The sequence below is a fragment of the Rhea americana genome, unplaced genomic scaffold (genome assembly GCF_003343005.1).
Source record: "Rhea americana isolate MKP2758 unplaced genomic scaffold, rheAme1 scaffold_44, whole genome shotgun sequence".
NCBI classification, from domain to species: domain Eukaryota; kingdom Metazoa; phylum Chordata; class Aves; order Rheiformes; family Rheidae; genus Rhea; species Rhea americana.
This window is the reverse complement of record NW_028186579.1, coordinates 1,360,815-1,375,515: the sequence shown is the minus strand read 5'-3', so window position 1 is coordinate 1,375,515 and position 14,701 is coordinate 1,360,815. Positions and strand designations below refer to the sequence as shown.

General features: G+C 39.3%; 1 long non-coding RNA gene across 1 annotated transcript; it reads right to left on the bottom strand.

Moving 5' to 3' along the window:
• Positions 1 to 13,059: 13,059 nt before the first annotated feature.
• Positions 13,060 to 14,662, bottom strand: LOC146589664 (uncharacterized). Its single transcript, XR_014897122.1, has 3 exons — positions 14,468 to 14,662; positions 13,945 to 14,102; positions 13,060 to 13,142 (listed from the first exon to the last, which is right to left on the bottom strand). It is a non-coding gene; the product is annotated as an uncharacterized LOC146589664 (long non-coding RNA).
• Between the last annotated feature and the right edge of the window lie 39 nt (positions 14,663 to 14,701).

Below are 14,701 nucleotides of genomic sequence, written 5' to 3'. Positions count from 1 at the left end.
TAAGAGTACTGCTGGGATTTCTATAAGATTCTTTTTAAAATATGATTAAAATAAATAYGATGGTGTTGAGAAAAATATTTCCTGTAGCAGCAGGATATGCCTTTTTTTCAACACAAGTCCCAAGCTGGGCTGGAGTCTGTGAAAATCAAAGGCATTTTTTTAAAAGATAGAAGACCATATAGATTTGGCATGCTGACAAAATCTCACTTATGGAAGCCATTCAGTGTCTTAGCCACAAAAATTGCAGAAAGAATACCAATAAGATTTTTAGCTTTCAGAATACTGTATTTCTTCCTCTCTTCTCCCTTTTCTATACTCATTTCCTTAATATTTGCTCATTAAAGAAAGGAATTTTTTTTAGGAGTAAATAATTATCCGTTCCTGAAATTCCATCTYAGGGGTTGTCTCACCATCTTTGACAGACCCACAGTACCAAAATTTCACCTGAAGATGTATCTAATTCCATAAGTTTGATTTTGTTACATAAGGTATATGTCTGAAACATAACTCTCTCTTTGTTCACATAACAGATTAATTTTTACATTGTCATTTTAAAACACGTATTTTAGGTAGCTTAATCTTTTTTTAGAAGATTTATAGGGTCAACCTGGGATTACACTGAGTGATGAATAAACAAACGGAAAGAAAGTCTCCAAATGCTCTCACTTGGCTACATTTTAGAGAGGTTTTAGTGGAGGAAACAGACCACAGAAACATTCTAAGGATAAGAAAAGGAAAACAAAGACCTGAAGACCCTTTTCAGTCAGTATATTTTGCTTATTTATTAACTTACTCTTTCAGATTTTGTGTTTATAGCCAGGCAGTTTCAAATCATGTGATTTTTCTGTTCTCAGCTGAAACCACTGAGGGATCTGTAAATATTAATCGCCTCCAGTTCCACAAGCTTTTGAAGCCAATARAAGTGGGGCTGCCACCCTGTCCCCGTCCCCAGCTGCCCCTGTGCCACWTCCCTCCTTCTCTTGATGGGCGCTGACAACGCTGCTTCCCTTTGGGGCAGGGCCACCTCTCGCCAGTTTAAAAGGTCTGCGGAGTAAGGGCAGTGATCAGAGGGGTCCCACATTAATGTTTCTTTGTCCTAGGTGCTGCACAGAAACGTKCATGGATGTACACAGCCATCGCACAGTTTGCTTTCACTTGCAGCGGAGCAACTGAGTGCAATAAGGCAGAAACCTGGAGGGGTGGGGTGAGAGGAGGATAACTGTAATCAGATCTCAGCAGCAGTTGCTCCAAATTATGCAAGAAGCTGTTCTGGAACCTAACAAATGTCAATTATTTTCTGGGGTCAGCTTATTCCTTTCCCYCTCAGCCTGGCTGATGGATAACTCTAGATGGCTAAGGAGACTAATCAAATGGAAACTATTCTGAAGCGGGTCACAAGAACCTGTGTGGGAGGCAATTGTTGAGCCTTTAATGGCTCAAAGTTTCTTTTAAATTGTGTGGGTTTTCATCTTTAGAACTTAATTTCCAAAGTATTACACTAGGCAGTGGACTACAGTGACAAAGGACAATGCTGTGCAGAAGGGCTTGGGGTCCTCCAAGGTCCTTGACTGTAGAACGGTATTGTTTTGAGTATTGCTATGGAAGGTCTACACAGAAAACTGAGTCTATAAACAAGTAGTAGCTCTGAGAGCACTGGGACCAAAGAAGCCTGATTTCCTGTAAATTCTCGTGTTAAGTTTTATAGACCTTTGTCCTCTAGCTGAAGTTTTTCAGATGGCTGGAGCATGTATCTGGGCTCTCTTCCATGTGGCCTCTCTGGTGTCTAACAACATGTGAGCTCGTGTTACCTTCTTTCCCTCACCTGTGGCGTTAATAAGGTTTCTCTCCTCTGCCCACTGTACGTTTTCAAAAACTGACTGGAATCTGAGACTCTGAAACCCCTGTAAATGTGGTTGAAACTCTACTTGCTAACACAAGGTTTGAATTTGTCCACAAATACGGAGCAGCTTTAACTGAGCAAGGGACCTATAATTCCACTGGCTTCAATGAGGTTGCTGAAGTGGGCAGGAGACAAAAATTTTCACATATGAAARATCTCTGGATTTTAGAAAATGTTCCTCCCAAATTGCAGTGATAGGCAAAACCATCAAAACTATTTCATAGAAGTGAGAATCTGTAATATTTCTTTTCAAAACACAAATATCAAAAAAAACGAAAAGGATCAGCTCACCAGGTGCTTGAAGGCACCCTGCCCCTGAAGCTCTTTGGTGGGAGAACTGGGATCAAACTGGGCATCTGAAGGCCCTGAAAATCCTGCTATASTGACCAGGGAAGCTGACAGAAATATGGTAGATATATGTGTTACAAGTCCATGGAGTTTACATTTTTCAGCAGAGAAGGTTTTCACCAAAAAATAAGTTGCTGGGTCTAGCAGTTGCTCCCAATTCACACACTTGAGCTGTGAGTACTATCAGGCCCCAAACAGTGCCAGACCCTGTTGGCATCTCACACGATAACTTAGCAAACAGGAAAAAGATGATGATAACAGAATACTAATATTAACTTTGTAGGAGAGAAAAAAGATCTGCTGCACGTTGATCTCATTAAGTAAATGATTTACTGGAATTTCCTCTTCCGTTGCAACTTGCTTAAGAACATATTCGATCTCAGCTATCTAAGGCCTGGATAATTTCATCTGGTTCACTGCCAGTTATGACACAATCATTTAATACTGTCACTTTTCTTGGCCACCTCCATTCAGTGTTTGCTGTTGGCTTCTGTTTCTGAAGTAACCGGACAGTATTTTTCTAAGATGCCAGACATGTCCTACAGACACCAGGAAGCTCTCATCTGGATGTGTTAATGTGCTTAAAGCTGACTAATCATTGAAAATTTAGTCTGAGGTTGCCAAGGATAGTGCTATCTTTCTATTCTCCTTATAAGAAAAGTTTTACTTTAATATATGCCAGGGATTAGGAAAAAAAGATATTAGGAGACATAACAGAAAATGCATAATTGCGGATTGATCAGACTTGATTAAGTTTCTCTGGTTATCCTAATCCCTCTCTCCAATTGGTCAGCCACAAGAAGTTAAGCCCTGTTAGCAGTTTGCAATTCAGAGCTATTAGCAATAAAATGAAGTAAAAAAGTAGGATGAAAGAAAATCCTCAAGAAACTGACTTAGCACAAAAAATAATTAACTAGCTTAATGATAAATTTGAGATTCTGCTGACTAACACTTCATATTCTTATGTCTTATTCCCATGAATATAAATTAATGGACATTTAACATTGTTAATGGTATAATAAGGATCACAGGTCTGTGGGGAGGGATATGCACAAGATGGAGAGGTGATTTTGATATTGCGACTTCAATTTCAATCCAACTCATTAATTTCTAAGATTAAAGATAAAATGAAGGCATAGTCAACATCCATAAGAGCCATTTCTGAGTGTCAGACCATGAAGCTACTGGACACCAAGAATTAAACAAATTGCCTAACATCTATAAACTCGTCACTTACACATGTTATCGGATTAAAAATAGAAACAGATCTGAGCGCTGATTTAAGAATCAATAATAGTTTTTAAAATAGGTGAGAAACTACATTAGTACCTCCCTGCTTATCTTGTTAATGACATTGGCTAAAATTAGTTGCTGATAATGGAGGGAGCCTGACAGTCCAGTGTTTGGGAAGATTTCTCTGTCTGCTTTTGCTAGTTAAAAAATAAAGAGTACTATGTGAAACATTTTTATCACCAAAAAGAGATTTTTATTACTTGCAAATATTGTATGTTGGGCAGAGGACACATCTTAACTGACAAATGTATTTAAACAGTAAAAACATCTAATTAGGTTTTATAGTACCTGTATTTGTCTAACAGAGAGGGTTGATTACAGGAAGATCAATATGCAGGACCAAAAGGTGCAGCAATGCAAGCGCTCGTTTGGTTGCTGGGGGGGTGGAATTAGCAAGGAATGTACCTCAAAGCCAACTCCCTTGCCCGTGGAGCTTGTTGTCTCACATCTAGCATTAACTGAAGAGCTGTCTAGATATTAGCTATCATATTATTGATTACAAGCCAAGAACTCAGAGGTAAGCCCAGTGTTTAAAATGATCAGCCTTACAAGGGACTAGTTAGGGCTGCACCTGTGATGACATTGCAATAGCACAGGCAAGTCGACCAGCCCCGTAAAAAGAGGTGGATGTGGGAACACGCRGTCCCTGTGGGCCCCTGAGGAATTATCCTTGCTCTGACCTAGGTCTTCTCCAGCACTGCTTGGGGAGGCTGYTCAGATGGACATGCAAGGAGAATTGACCAAGGCTGCACTGGCATGCCAGGGGGAGGTGATCTCTTGCTCTGTCCATTGAAAGGGTGAGGTCTGCCTCTCTTGACCCTTCTTCTCCATGCACTTTGGGCTTGCTATCCTTGTCAACAACCCTACAGACTCCAGGTCTTTCCGCTGAAAGAGCTTAAAGTCTTTCCTTCTGTCCTTTTTTAGCACCTTTATACACCAGGTATAATTAGCTTGAGTATGTTGATTCCAGAAATTAAAATCTATGATCTATATGTTTCAAAGTAAAAGAATTTTTTTTTTACAGACTTTACTGTTGCTGCTTCAGGTGGCCCCCAGTCAAACACACTGTCTTCCACTGTATCATTCCAGCCTAAAACATTAAAGTGATCCACTTATAACTTCTTATCAGTGCAGCATGAAGACAGAAAGAAAAAATCACTTTTAAGAAACAGCATGTCTTTTAAAATAATCAGCTCAGACTTCTGGTTCAGATTAAGCACAATAAAGCTTGGGTTGCACCCGTAGTATATCCTTTGGGGAAGAAAACACCACAGAGGCGTTGTTCATAAGAATGGATTAGGCTTGCAAAGATCAGTAACAAATATAATCTGGAACCTCAATTCAAATGCTTTGGTTTTAAAAACAGAGTTCACTGGGGCCAATGTATGCCAGATGTAACAACCCTAGCAAGCAAAACTACTTATTTCTATACAGAAATTCCATTGCAAACACAAACGTTGCCTGAAATGGTGTGAGTTTATATTCTGAGCATATGAAAGGGCTCTGCAACTGCTAACATCCCTGGGAGCAGTCTGACCAGCAGAGCCAGCACTCCTTTGTGGAAAAGCAGGAGCCCTGTGACTCTTTTATTAGTTGGATCGTGCTTTTCTCTATTCATGGTCAACAGTACTAGGAGCCATGAAGGTGGGAGGGCAGGAGAAGTTCATCATCAACTTATTAAGCTACACGTATTACACAGAAAGATGTTTTTYCCCATTAAAATGTAGGTTACAGTGTAAATAAAGTATTCCCTTTCTCCACAAACCTTTTCAAATGTTCAAGTTAGTTGTGCATATCAGCACATGCATGCATGCACACACAGGACATGCAAGCATAGACCTACTAAGGGAAGAACAATGTGGAGTTTAATACTCTTTCATGAACTCTGGTTCCCATTCCCATGCCATACAATAGGATTGTAGGTAATAAAATCCCTACTTCCTTTTCTCTGCCTTTATATCACGGCTATTCCTGAATGAAGAAGTACATAACTTTTTCTTCTTGACTTTCGACCATGCACTCTACAGTATTTATGTGCAAAGTTCACTTTCAGAACAGGTATTAATATGAGCTTTAAAAAGTTTGACTAAAATTGCATTTGGAATCCAAATCCTTTATATTATTGAGTGCTTATGATGTGAAATTCTGACTAAACTTTACTAACAGAGATCTAGATACATGAGTTGAAGTTAGCAGCGCATAGAGTTAGGCCCTTGGACCCATCCTAGCCCAACAATTTAGGCTTGGTTCAGGACACCTGAACTTGTTACAGTCAGTTGTGTGCCAGATTTTTCCTAATTTGTTTTCTCAGCTGTATTTCGCACTGAGGTAGGGCTCTAAAAGCACCAGGAACAGGAATGGGGGGGGGGAGGGTTGCTCTTAGATACTTATTTTCAAATGTGAAGAAAAGTTACAAAGAACATCAGAAAATAGGGTCTGGAATTTCGGGGTTCTTTTAATTCTTTGATAAAATCTATGGTTTCGTAACACTGCAATACTGAAGAGAGGATTCAAGATCCACCAGTGTGCAGCTGTGTAAGTCATTTTCTCTGCATTACCTCCATAATGGTTTACAAGTGAGAGCTTCTGTTTAGTCCTGTTGACAGACATATGCAACAGAAGAGATGCTACATACATGGCCAGAATATAAATAAGAAAAACAGATTCCTGCCCTGTTGTCACTTCCCTCAAACACATTTGGACAGTTGCTAAAAGTGTTCTTATCTTATTTACAGGATATTTCCCCTTAAAACAACAAAACAAAGTTACAATATTAAGAAATTCTTTATTGATCTGTGAATAAAATTATTTCTGCCCTGTGAATTCTTACTTAGTCCTTGAATGGAAGTTTCATTTCTATTAACTACCATTTAGTTTAACATTTTACCAGACTRGCAACTTTTTATCACCATCAGGTCTACTAAGTCAGTACACACCTTGCAGAGCACATTGCTGTTCCCAGACGGAATGGTCAACCTGAAAGCAGCACCGCAGGGTGTACTGATATACCTTTAATGGCAGCAAATCATAAACGAACTAAAGTGGTTACACCAGTGGAAGAATGATGAATAGCTCTCAGAATAACCCTGTTACCTCCCTTTCGAAATGATGATGAGAGGTCAACACAAGGAGTATTTTGTTTGYGTTCTTCTCTTGACCCACCATGACCCAGCTGAGACACTGACAGAAAATTCATAAAAAGGCTGAAGGTAGCAATAATAATCAGAAACCCTATAAGAAGGACTTGTTCGGGGAAGAATATTCTGAAATTCAGCTCAAAGTTGCAGGCTGGAAAAATAGCCCCACTCAACATCTGACATGTTGCCCAAACTAGACAGGAATCTAGTTCAGCTGAATTTAAAACTTTTGGCACTTTCAGATTATTGAATTAGATTTTTCTTGTTATTTGTTTACAGTAAAGGTGAGATTTAACTTGGAGTTGAGATTTAATTCATGTCCAGGAAAAAAAAAAAAAAAAAGATTTGGGTCGCAGTGAAAAAATGGCTGGTCATGGTTTCTCTCAAGGAACACCCTTCTGCATGATCTCATTCCTTGGAGTAAAAAGAACATTCTGCACTTACGTGATTTTTATGAAATAAGGTTGCTTTACATGTTGCACCTTATCTTTCTAAGTTTTGTCAGCCAGAGAGATGAACAAATATTCCGGGCACTGAGCAGATCGCGACTGAGAGTACAGAGAGGATCTCCTCCTGTAACGACTCTTCCACCTTGCCAGTTTGTGTTCCTTTTCCAACAGGTGAAACACCACTCAAAAACCCTTTGGCTCATCCTGGGAGAGTATGAAAAAAATGGAGCTCCTGCTTCCATGAGAGTGAGTACGCTGACAAGCAACAAGTGTACAAAAACTACTGTGAAATTATGGCAGATTCTGTATGGATTAAGTATATAAKTTTGCAAAGTATTCCAACTGTATATGCTTTGCCTCAGCCTGAATAACTCAACCGAAGGATTTCAGGGCATGCAGAGCTAATTAATTTGGGAAAATTTAGGAGTCATTTTAATCCAATCATATTAAATAGATAAAGATTGGAAAGTAATTCTCTTCACTTCCCTCTTTTTTCCATTTAGGCCCTTATTTTACTCCTGCTGATATATTTATTTCTGAAGAATTTGCATGCATAGCTTTCACATGCTGATAGACTTTTCATCCATGAACTTTCAGGGCAGCACTTTGTAATTCCACAGATGCTACAGTCCAAATCTCTTCAAAGTACTTCATATGTGCAATAAGGATCTAGTTAATCTTTATTAAAATAACAGTAGAATATGATAAAACTATTGGATGCACTAAGTTAATCAAAACAGTTTTTAATGCTGACTTTTAATACGCTGTCATGTTCCAAAGATGAAAGATTTATACCAGTACCTAGTAGCCAGTGTTTCTTCTATAGCACACTTTCAGATATAAAATATTTTGCATGTTTTCCTTGAAAAGGCTGAATCTAGTTCTCCTCTCACTTCCACCATCTATCTCCAGTTTGAACATACTTCTCTCACAGTACTAGTCCTGGTTAAATTAGTACAGCTGATAGGAAAGTCAGGTCCTCAGTCTTTGTGTGGACTTAACTTTTTTGTTTCTCACAAAGAAGGATGCCAATGAAAGATTGAAATCTGCACTTCTCGGATTAAAAACCTATAGGCACTTCCATCAGAAGCTTGGGGAAAACAGTCCTTTCCTAACTAAGGGATAACTGCCAAGCCTAAACCTGATAAAATCCCCTATTTACAAGGATGGAGTTCTAGCCACTACCATTCTCAAAGAAATCTCTATTCTTCGTTCTTATCTCAGCACATCCATCACCCCTGGGCTGCTGCCTTCAAAGCCCAGAGGACTTTCCCATCAAATGTGCTTAGCATGCTCCAAAATATGGTCTCCCTTAATAAACCACTAGAAACCATTCACTAGTTGGAGAGTTCTAGCCAGTATTTTTCCAAGCACTCGCTGCATGTCTTCAGGCACAAAAGTGGGATCYAGGGAAGCACAACTAAGCAGATGTGTTCTCCAAAGACATCTATCGCTACAGCTCAGGTGACCTGAAAACTGCTTTTACTGGGATACTCAGTTAAAGCTGTGATAACTTTACAAGTGTTACAGACTAGAAAAGTGTGAGCCTTTATTTGTAAGGACAGTGGTTACTGAAAGAAGCCAGAAGGTATCACCCCTGTTAAATTTCTAATTGGCATGTTCAAAAGGGTTTTGCCTAAACTGGAGAAAGTGCATCACCTGGTTTAGTCATTAATAAATAATTCAAGGCCAGATCCAAAGTCTGTTAAAATTTATGGAAAAACCTCCCACTGATTTCAGTAAGCTTTGGATAAAGAGCTATGCAACTGTATTTCTTCCTCAAGGCATTTTTAGTCTGGGGGTATCGTATCATTGTCATTATTTTAGTGCATCGTAAAAGTATATCATTGTCACAGGAATTTTTAGCAGCTGAAGGTAAGAATAGGAGAGCTCCTTTGTGCAGTATAAGAGCAGAAAAAATGAAATGATCCAACCAGACTCACTGTAAAGCCCAAACATGCTCTCTTACCACTGGAATGATACTGTCAGGTTAACATTATAATTGCTGATAGGATTTATGCCAGCAGTTGACCCAGCTAGCAAGTTGGTCATCAACTTAAATGGGGATGTAAATCCTAATAAGAATTGAAAGAACAGAACTGCTGTGGCGAATTCCCCACAGAGCCCTTGAACAGTAGACAGTGTTATCTTTGCAGCTGTGCGTAGGAAGAAAGCATAGACATCCAAAGTCCTTCAGGCTTCAGCATGCACACAATGGTGTGTTTCAGATGAATGCGTTTTTCTGTTATGGGCAACCACTAACATGGATCCATCCTTACATCTGGTGCATCTGCCTTTTTTATTTTTTATAGCTAATGGGAAGCCTATTCAGTAAGGAAGATGTTTTCTTTGATTTTTTTTTTCCTTTACAGGAACAGTACAGTCATGTCTTCATACACATACAAAGAGCAAATGCTTAGTGGGTGGTTTTTTTACACTCATCTTCTGAAACGGCTGTTAAGTATGCTATTTCAATGAACAGTGCCATCTAAAAGGCTTTTTCAGGCACAGGTTGTATTCTCTTTTCAAGTATTTCTCCAGTACCTACACTGATACGTAAATTGATAGTCTCCAGCACTTTATAAAATTTTAAAGGTTTGAAGCTCACTATAAATTAAAATTTTTAGATATCAAAATATGATGATTACGGTGTATTGTAGAGCACATAAAATGCCTTAGTGAGAGCCAATTGGWTATTTTTGATTAATAAGAGACTGAGAACCAGATACAGCCTGGCTATTTTCCACCGCAGCAGCAGTACAAAGAAGTCATAAACTGAGGTTAACCAACCAGTTAAAATAGTTTGTAGCTGTTCTGTGTCACTAGAGCCRCATGAAGAAGCCAACATACATTATTGAACAGAGTTCAAAATCTTTACATAATAATATTTTCAAAAAAAARTTTAAAAACTGATACCAACATATTTTCATTAACATGCACCTTTGCTAACATGAGTATTGGTTTTACTTCATTCGWTTTGCTATTACTGAGTTTAAAGTTGAAATCTTTTGACACTAGTCTCAATTTCGCTTTGTGTTTAGTGGTATATGAAAGGCAATATCTATATTCCTATTTTTCTTTAAAAAATATGGATCACCATATAGATACAATAGCAAATATAATGAAATAGCTAAATAATCTGAAAAAAAAAAGAAAAAGAAAAAATGAAATATATCAGCCARGTTGGTATCTCACAGCTGAAGTCCTTGGATATCGTGGGTACTTTTTGGGCAGTATATGTCGAATCACCACTTTGCTGTGGGAAAATACTATAGGTTGTCTGTGCGGTGTCCAGCACAACTCAGAGGCGTAGGAGGAACAGCCCAGCTATCTTTATATGTCCCCCTTTCTGATTAGGACCTCTAGTCAGTTCTACCCTAACAATAAATTAGAACAGTTTCAGAGCTGCTTTATCTCATAAAGTCCCTTAAGGGGCTGTTGCGCTAGTCAAAATTCACCAGAGCTCCAAATCCTACTTATCTCCATGAAGACGAGGGTGGGCTGATAGGAAGCCAGCTACACCATCTTCCTGTGAACTGAAGATTTCCTCCGTCTGTTAGCACAAGGAAGAAAAGACTGCGCTGAGATGCGATAAACAGCATTCACGGATGTGAAAGGTTGTTGTGAAGAGAAAGGGAATAAGCTAATCCCCACGTGCAAGGCACATAGATAGGACAAAAAATGGTGTGTTTAAGTAGAAGAAAGGCTGCAGTAAGAAAGATTAAAGAAATATTTTCTGAGTAACATGTTCACTGAGGAAAGTCAAGTGTAAGAAAAGCTTGCCTGAAGGGAATGTGGGGTCCCTTCATGAAGCTCTTTAAAAATAGGAAAACAAAAAATTTGTCAGGAGTGAGATGAGCATGGTTTACCCCACCTCAATGTTCCTGTCAGGACTRTTTTGTGAAAATCCCATCGCACTAGAGGAGCTGTGTACACTTCCTGCTAGAGATCAATGACCCTGCCTACTGGCCTTTCAAAGAGTAAGTCATCAGAATTAATTTACCTAAGCCTGGATTTGAAATTACACGGGGCTGCAAGAGGGTGGATTACAGTCTATGGACAAAAGAATYTATTTCTGTTAACAAATTCAACCACAACTTGTTCCCATTTTGATAGATRTACTATATCAGCAGTTTAGTCTGTCCTCCATAAACACCTTTACAACAAAACCATATTGAAAAAAGCAATGTACATATGATTCTATTAGAAATATAATCATATTTGTTTAAATATTTTCACATAGATGATGAAAATGATGATCAGAGAGAGATGTGGGGGGATTGGGGGTAGGAGATTGCTCTCTGAGRCTAGAGTCTGAATGGAAAGGCTTAATTTTGGAAGGCCTTACSTTGCTGGTCTTCCAGGGAGTTTTGAAAAGCTTTCAGTCCTCAGCAGAACCTGGGTGGTAGTGGTAAGTGAAAGGGATAATGAGAACCCAACCTGTGTTATTTTTCCCTCCTAGAGCTATAAACTAAAAATCTGAGGGGACCACGGAAAAACTTGGGTATTCAATGGATTCCTCCTTACGGCTGGCAGAACATCAGCTGGGATGGAGAACTGGAGGTCCTTGTGCTTACAGGAAGGGTTTTGACCATTTACTTTCCTAGTCAGCATTACCTGGACTYCATTTTCCTCAGATAGTTGAAATTTGGCTTCATGTTTTAGTAATGTTCAAGTCCAAATATGAACAACTTCTGATAATGTAAATTTTGGATAAACTTCTGGTTTTGGGTGTGTGTACAGCTGAACCTGAATATGACATGAATTTCTCTTACTCATAGGCTCCCTAGAAAATAACAAAATAAAATAAATAATTGAAATGTAGGTAACAGTTCAGGATCGTGGAAGTCACAACAAAAAGCTACCTCGGGTGTCAGCTATGTGAGCATAGCTGTTTTACACTTAATGAAGCAACTGCAACCAGAGAGAAAGTGAACTCGCTCTTTCCCTAAGGCAGACATTCAGGTTACTGAATCAGGCCAAGTGAGGTTGTGGGATTTCTTCTAACCAAATGCTCAGCCTGCATCATCATTTTTTCCTTCTCACCACCCACTTAGTCTAGCTTTCCATACAGCATGTYCTCCAGCTGCCAGCTACCGCAGCTAACCTTCCCAGAAGCAGAGTCCCTCCCTTAGTGGTTGCTGTCCATCATCAGCTTTGGAGCAAGTGTACCAAGCTTGCTCCCAGATAGAGGTCCCCTGCACGGTACATAGCGTATTGTGCTACTAGGCAAGATACTGGCGTGGCCTTGTTTAGCTACCTGTTGGACCAGTGAACTCATTCCTCTGCCTTGATAACGATTCCCACAGGCTTTCATGATGCCTAGCAGGAAGGCAGAACTGAACAAGTGCAGACCTCCCCGCTGCTGAACTCGGACAATAGGCTGCTCATAATACCAGCAGATGTTTTTGCTTTTTAGGCCATACGGGGCAAATTTATTTTCCTCTCAGGAGCAAATGCAAGCATAGCCAAGCCTAAGAAATTCAGAGCTAGCTTCCGGAAACCCGCTATTGACCTATGCCGCAAAGCGTTACTTACACTTAAGGCCCATCAATAATGAGGGTCTTCTGGTTAGTCCACTCAACTGCCAGCTCAGCAAAAAGTGGTGTGCCTTAATCAACTAAATTGAGCTTAGTTTCAYAGTTTGCTGTGGTTAAACGCTGTGTACCAGACCACTTCTCTGCTTTCTCTATTGTATTTGTAGTGGCAAAGAGTTCTTCGCTAGAAGGCATTGAGGTGTGAAAGTTGTAGCACTCTGATATCCCCATTAACATTATATGTACCCAGCTAACCTATATTGATTTTTCCCATTTATTAAAAATACACATTTTTTTAATGAGCCATTTTTTGTCTTTCTTGTTCTTCTCTGTGTTTATGAGAGCTCTAAAATTAAATCAGAAAGACAGGGGGAAACACATAAAACACTTTAAACTTTTCAGTTCACAGAACTTTTAACTGGATTTCTTGTTTGGATTCAAAGAGGCAAAACACAGGACTTTGATGTTCTTCATGTGCCTGTTAAACAGAGAGAAAGAGACCCACCAATAGGAAGAAGCTGGCATAAAGCCCTTTTTGACACAGCAAGCACAATGTAAAGGATTAAAGGTTTAATCTAGAAGATATATTGCACACTAAACAGCGGAACCATTTAGGAGAACATTAAATGGCACTTAAGCTAAACAGTTGTCCTTGGGAACTGCAGTTTATATAGGACTGCTCTAATATCCATTTTAAGCTTGCTGGGCTTTAAAAACAAGATGTCATTGTTTTATGCAAACATACACATTTAATCTTCCCTTGTGAGGTTGTTCTTGAAATATCTGGCTGCTGGACTGGCAAAACATTTCAGAGGAAACAAATGGGGCTGGTGTCAAAACTAGTACTGTTGCACTTTATTTCTAAAGTTATTTGCATGTGCTCCGTTGAATTTTTTTGATCCAAATAAGCAAACCACAAACTTTTTCAATGATAAAAGCCCCATTTAATTTTTTTAACAGTATTCCCACTGTTCTATAAGCAAATAATAATAATACAGTTTAAGTAACGTGAGAACACCAAGAAAGYGGTCAGTTCTACATTCACTTGTGTTCTGAGTTCTTCATAAATTAATATTTATGGAACTATTAGGAGGCTTCAGCCAAAAATAAAGACCACCCAGAGCAAGGGTTTCAATTTTAGTATTTTAGGCACAGTTCATTTTTTTAAAAAAAAATCTTACAAAAAAGCCTTCTTATGCACCACGTACAGTGCATGGATTTTCATGTATATCACTCAGTAGGCGTGTGAAGCATATTCCATTCCTAACAAATTACAATACCTGCTTTTACAATTCATTTACTGCTTTTCGTCAGGGAGAGTCATCATMTCCACCAAGCAGGCCAGAAGTAGCATAGGAAAAAAGGTAGTAGGGGGAAGATTCTCTCTTTCAGGAATATACAGTCCAGGTCAAAATCTTCCAACATTTGAACTGATGACCTAAAAAATTAAAAGAACAGAAGATATTATTTAAAAATTTTAACAACGTATCAGATACCTTCCACCTTGTTACTTGTACCAATAATGACATTAATTCTTGACATGGTGGCTAATCAAACCAGGACATCCCCAGGATCAAGCCACCATCCCCCAAAACCATCTGAAAAGACTAAGTTTTGTGATGGTCCTTAGTTTGGTCAAATGAGCCAGCAGTCTCCAAGCAGCAGACAGGCAGTCCCAACGGGGCGCCTGGCTAGCGACCCCAGAAGAGAGTCCCAAGGCAAGCTCAGTGAGGAGAACGACCACCTCTAGCAGCGCCCTGGTGGCCCAGGGTCACAGGTAGCTCAGGATGGAGCAGCGCTTACCAGTCATTGCAGGGAAGATTAAATAGTGCCACAGCCGTGCAGCAAACAAACAGAAACCCTCCGTCTCTAAGGATGGGTGCAARTCTGTTCCTGACTGCTGAACCTACTAGAAAAAAAGTTAACAGTTATTTTTAAAATAACCCCACCAGGCTCCTTGGTCGCTGGGGCAGTCATGCTTATCGTCGTTGTTAGCATGTGATTAACTGCTGGGGTATCTGTGAAGCTGTTCCTGTC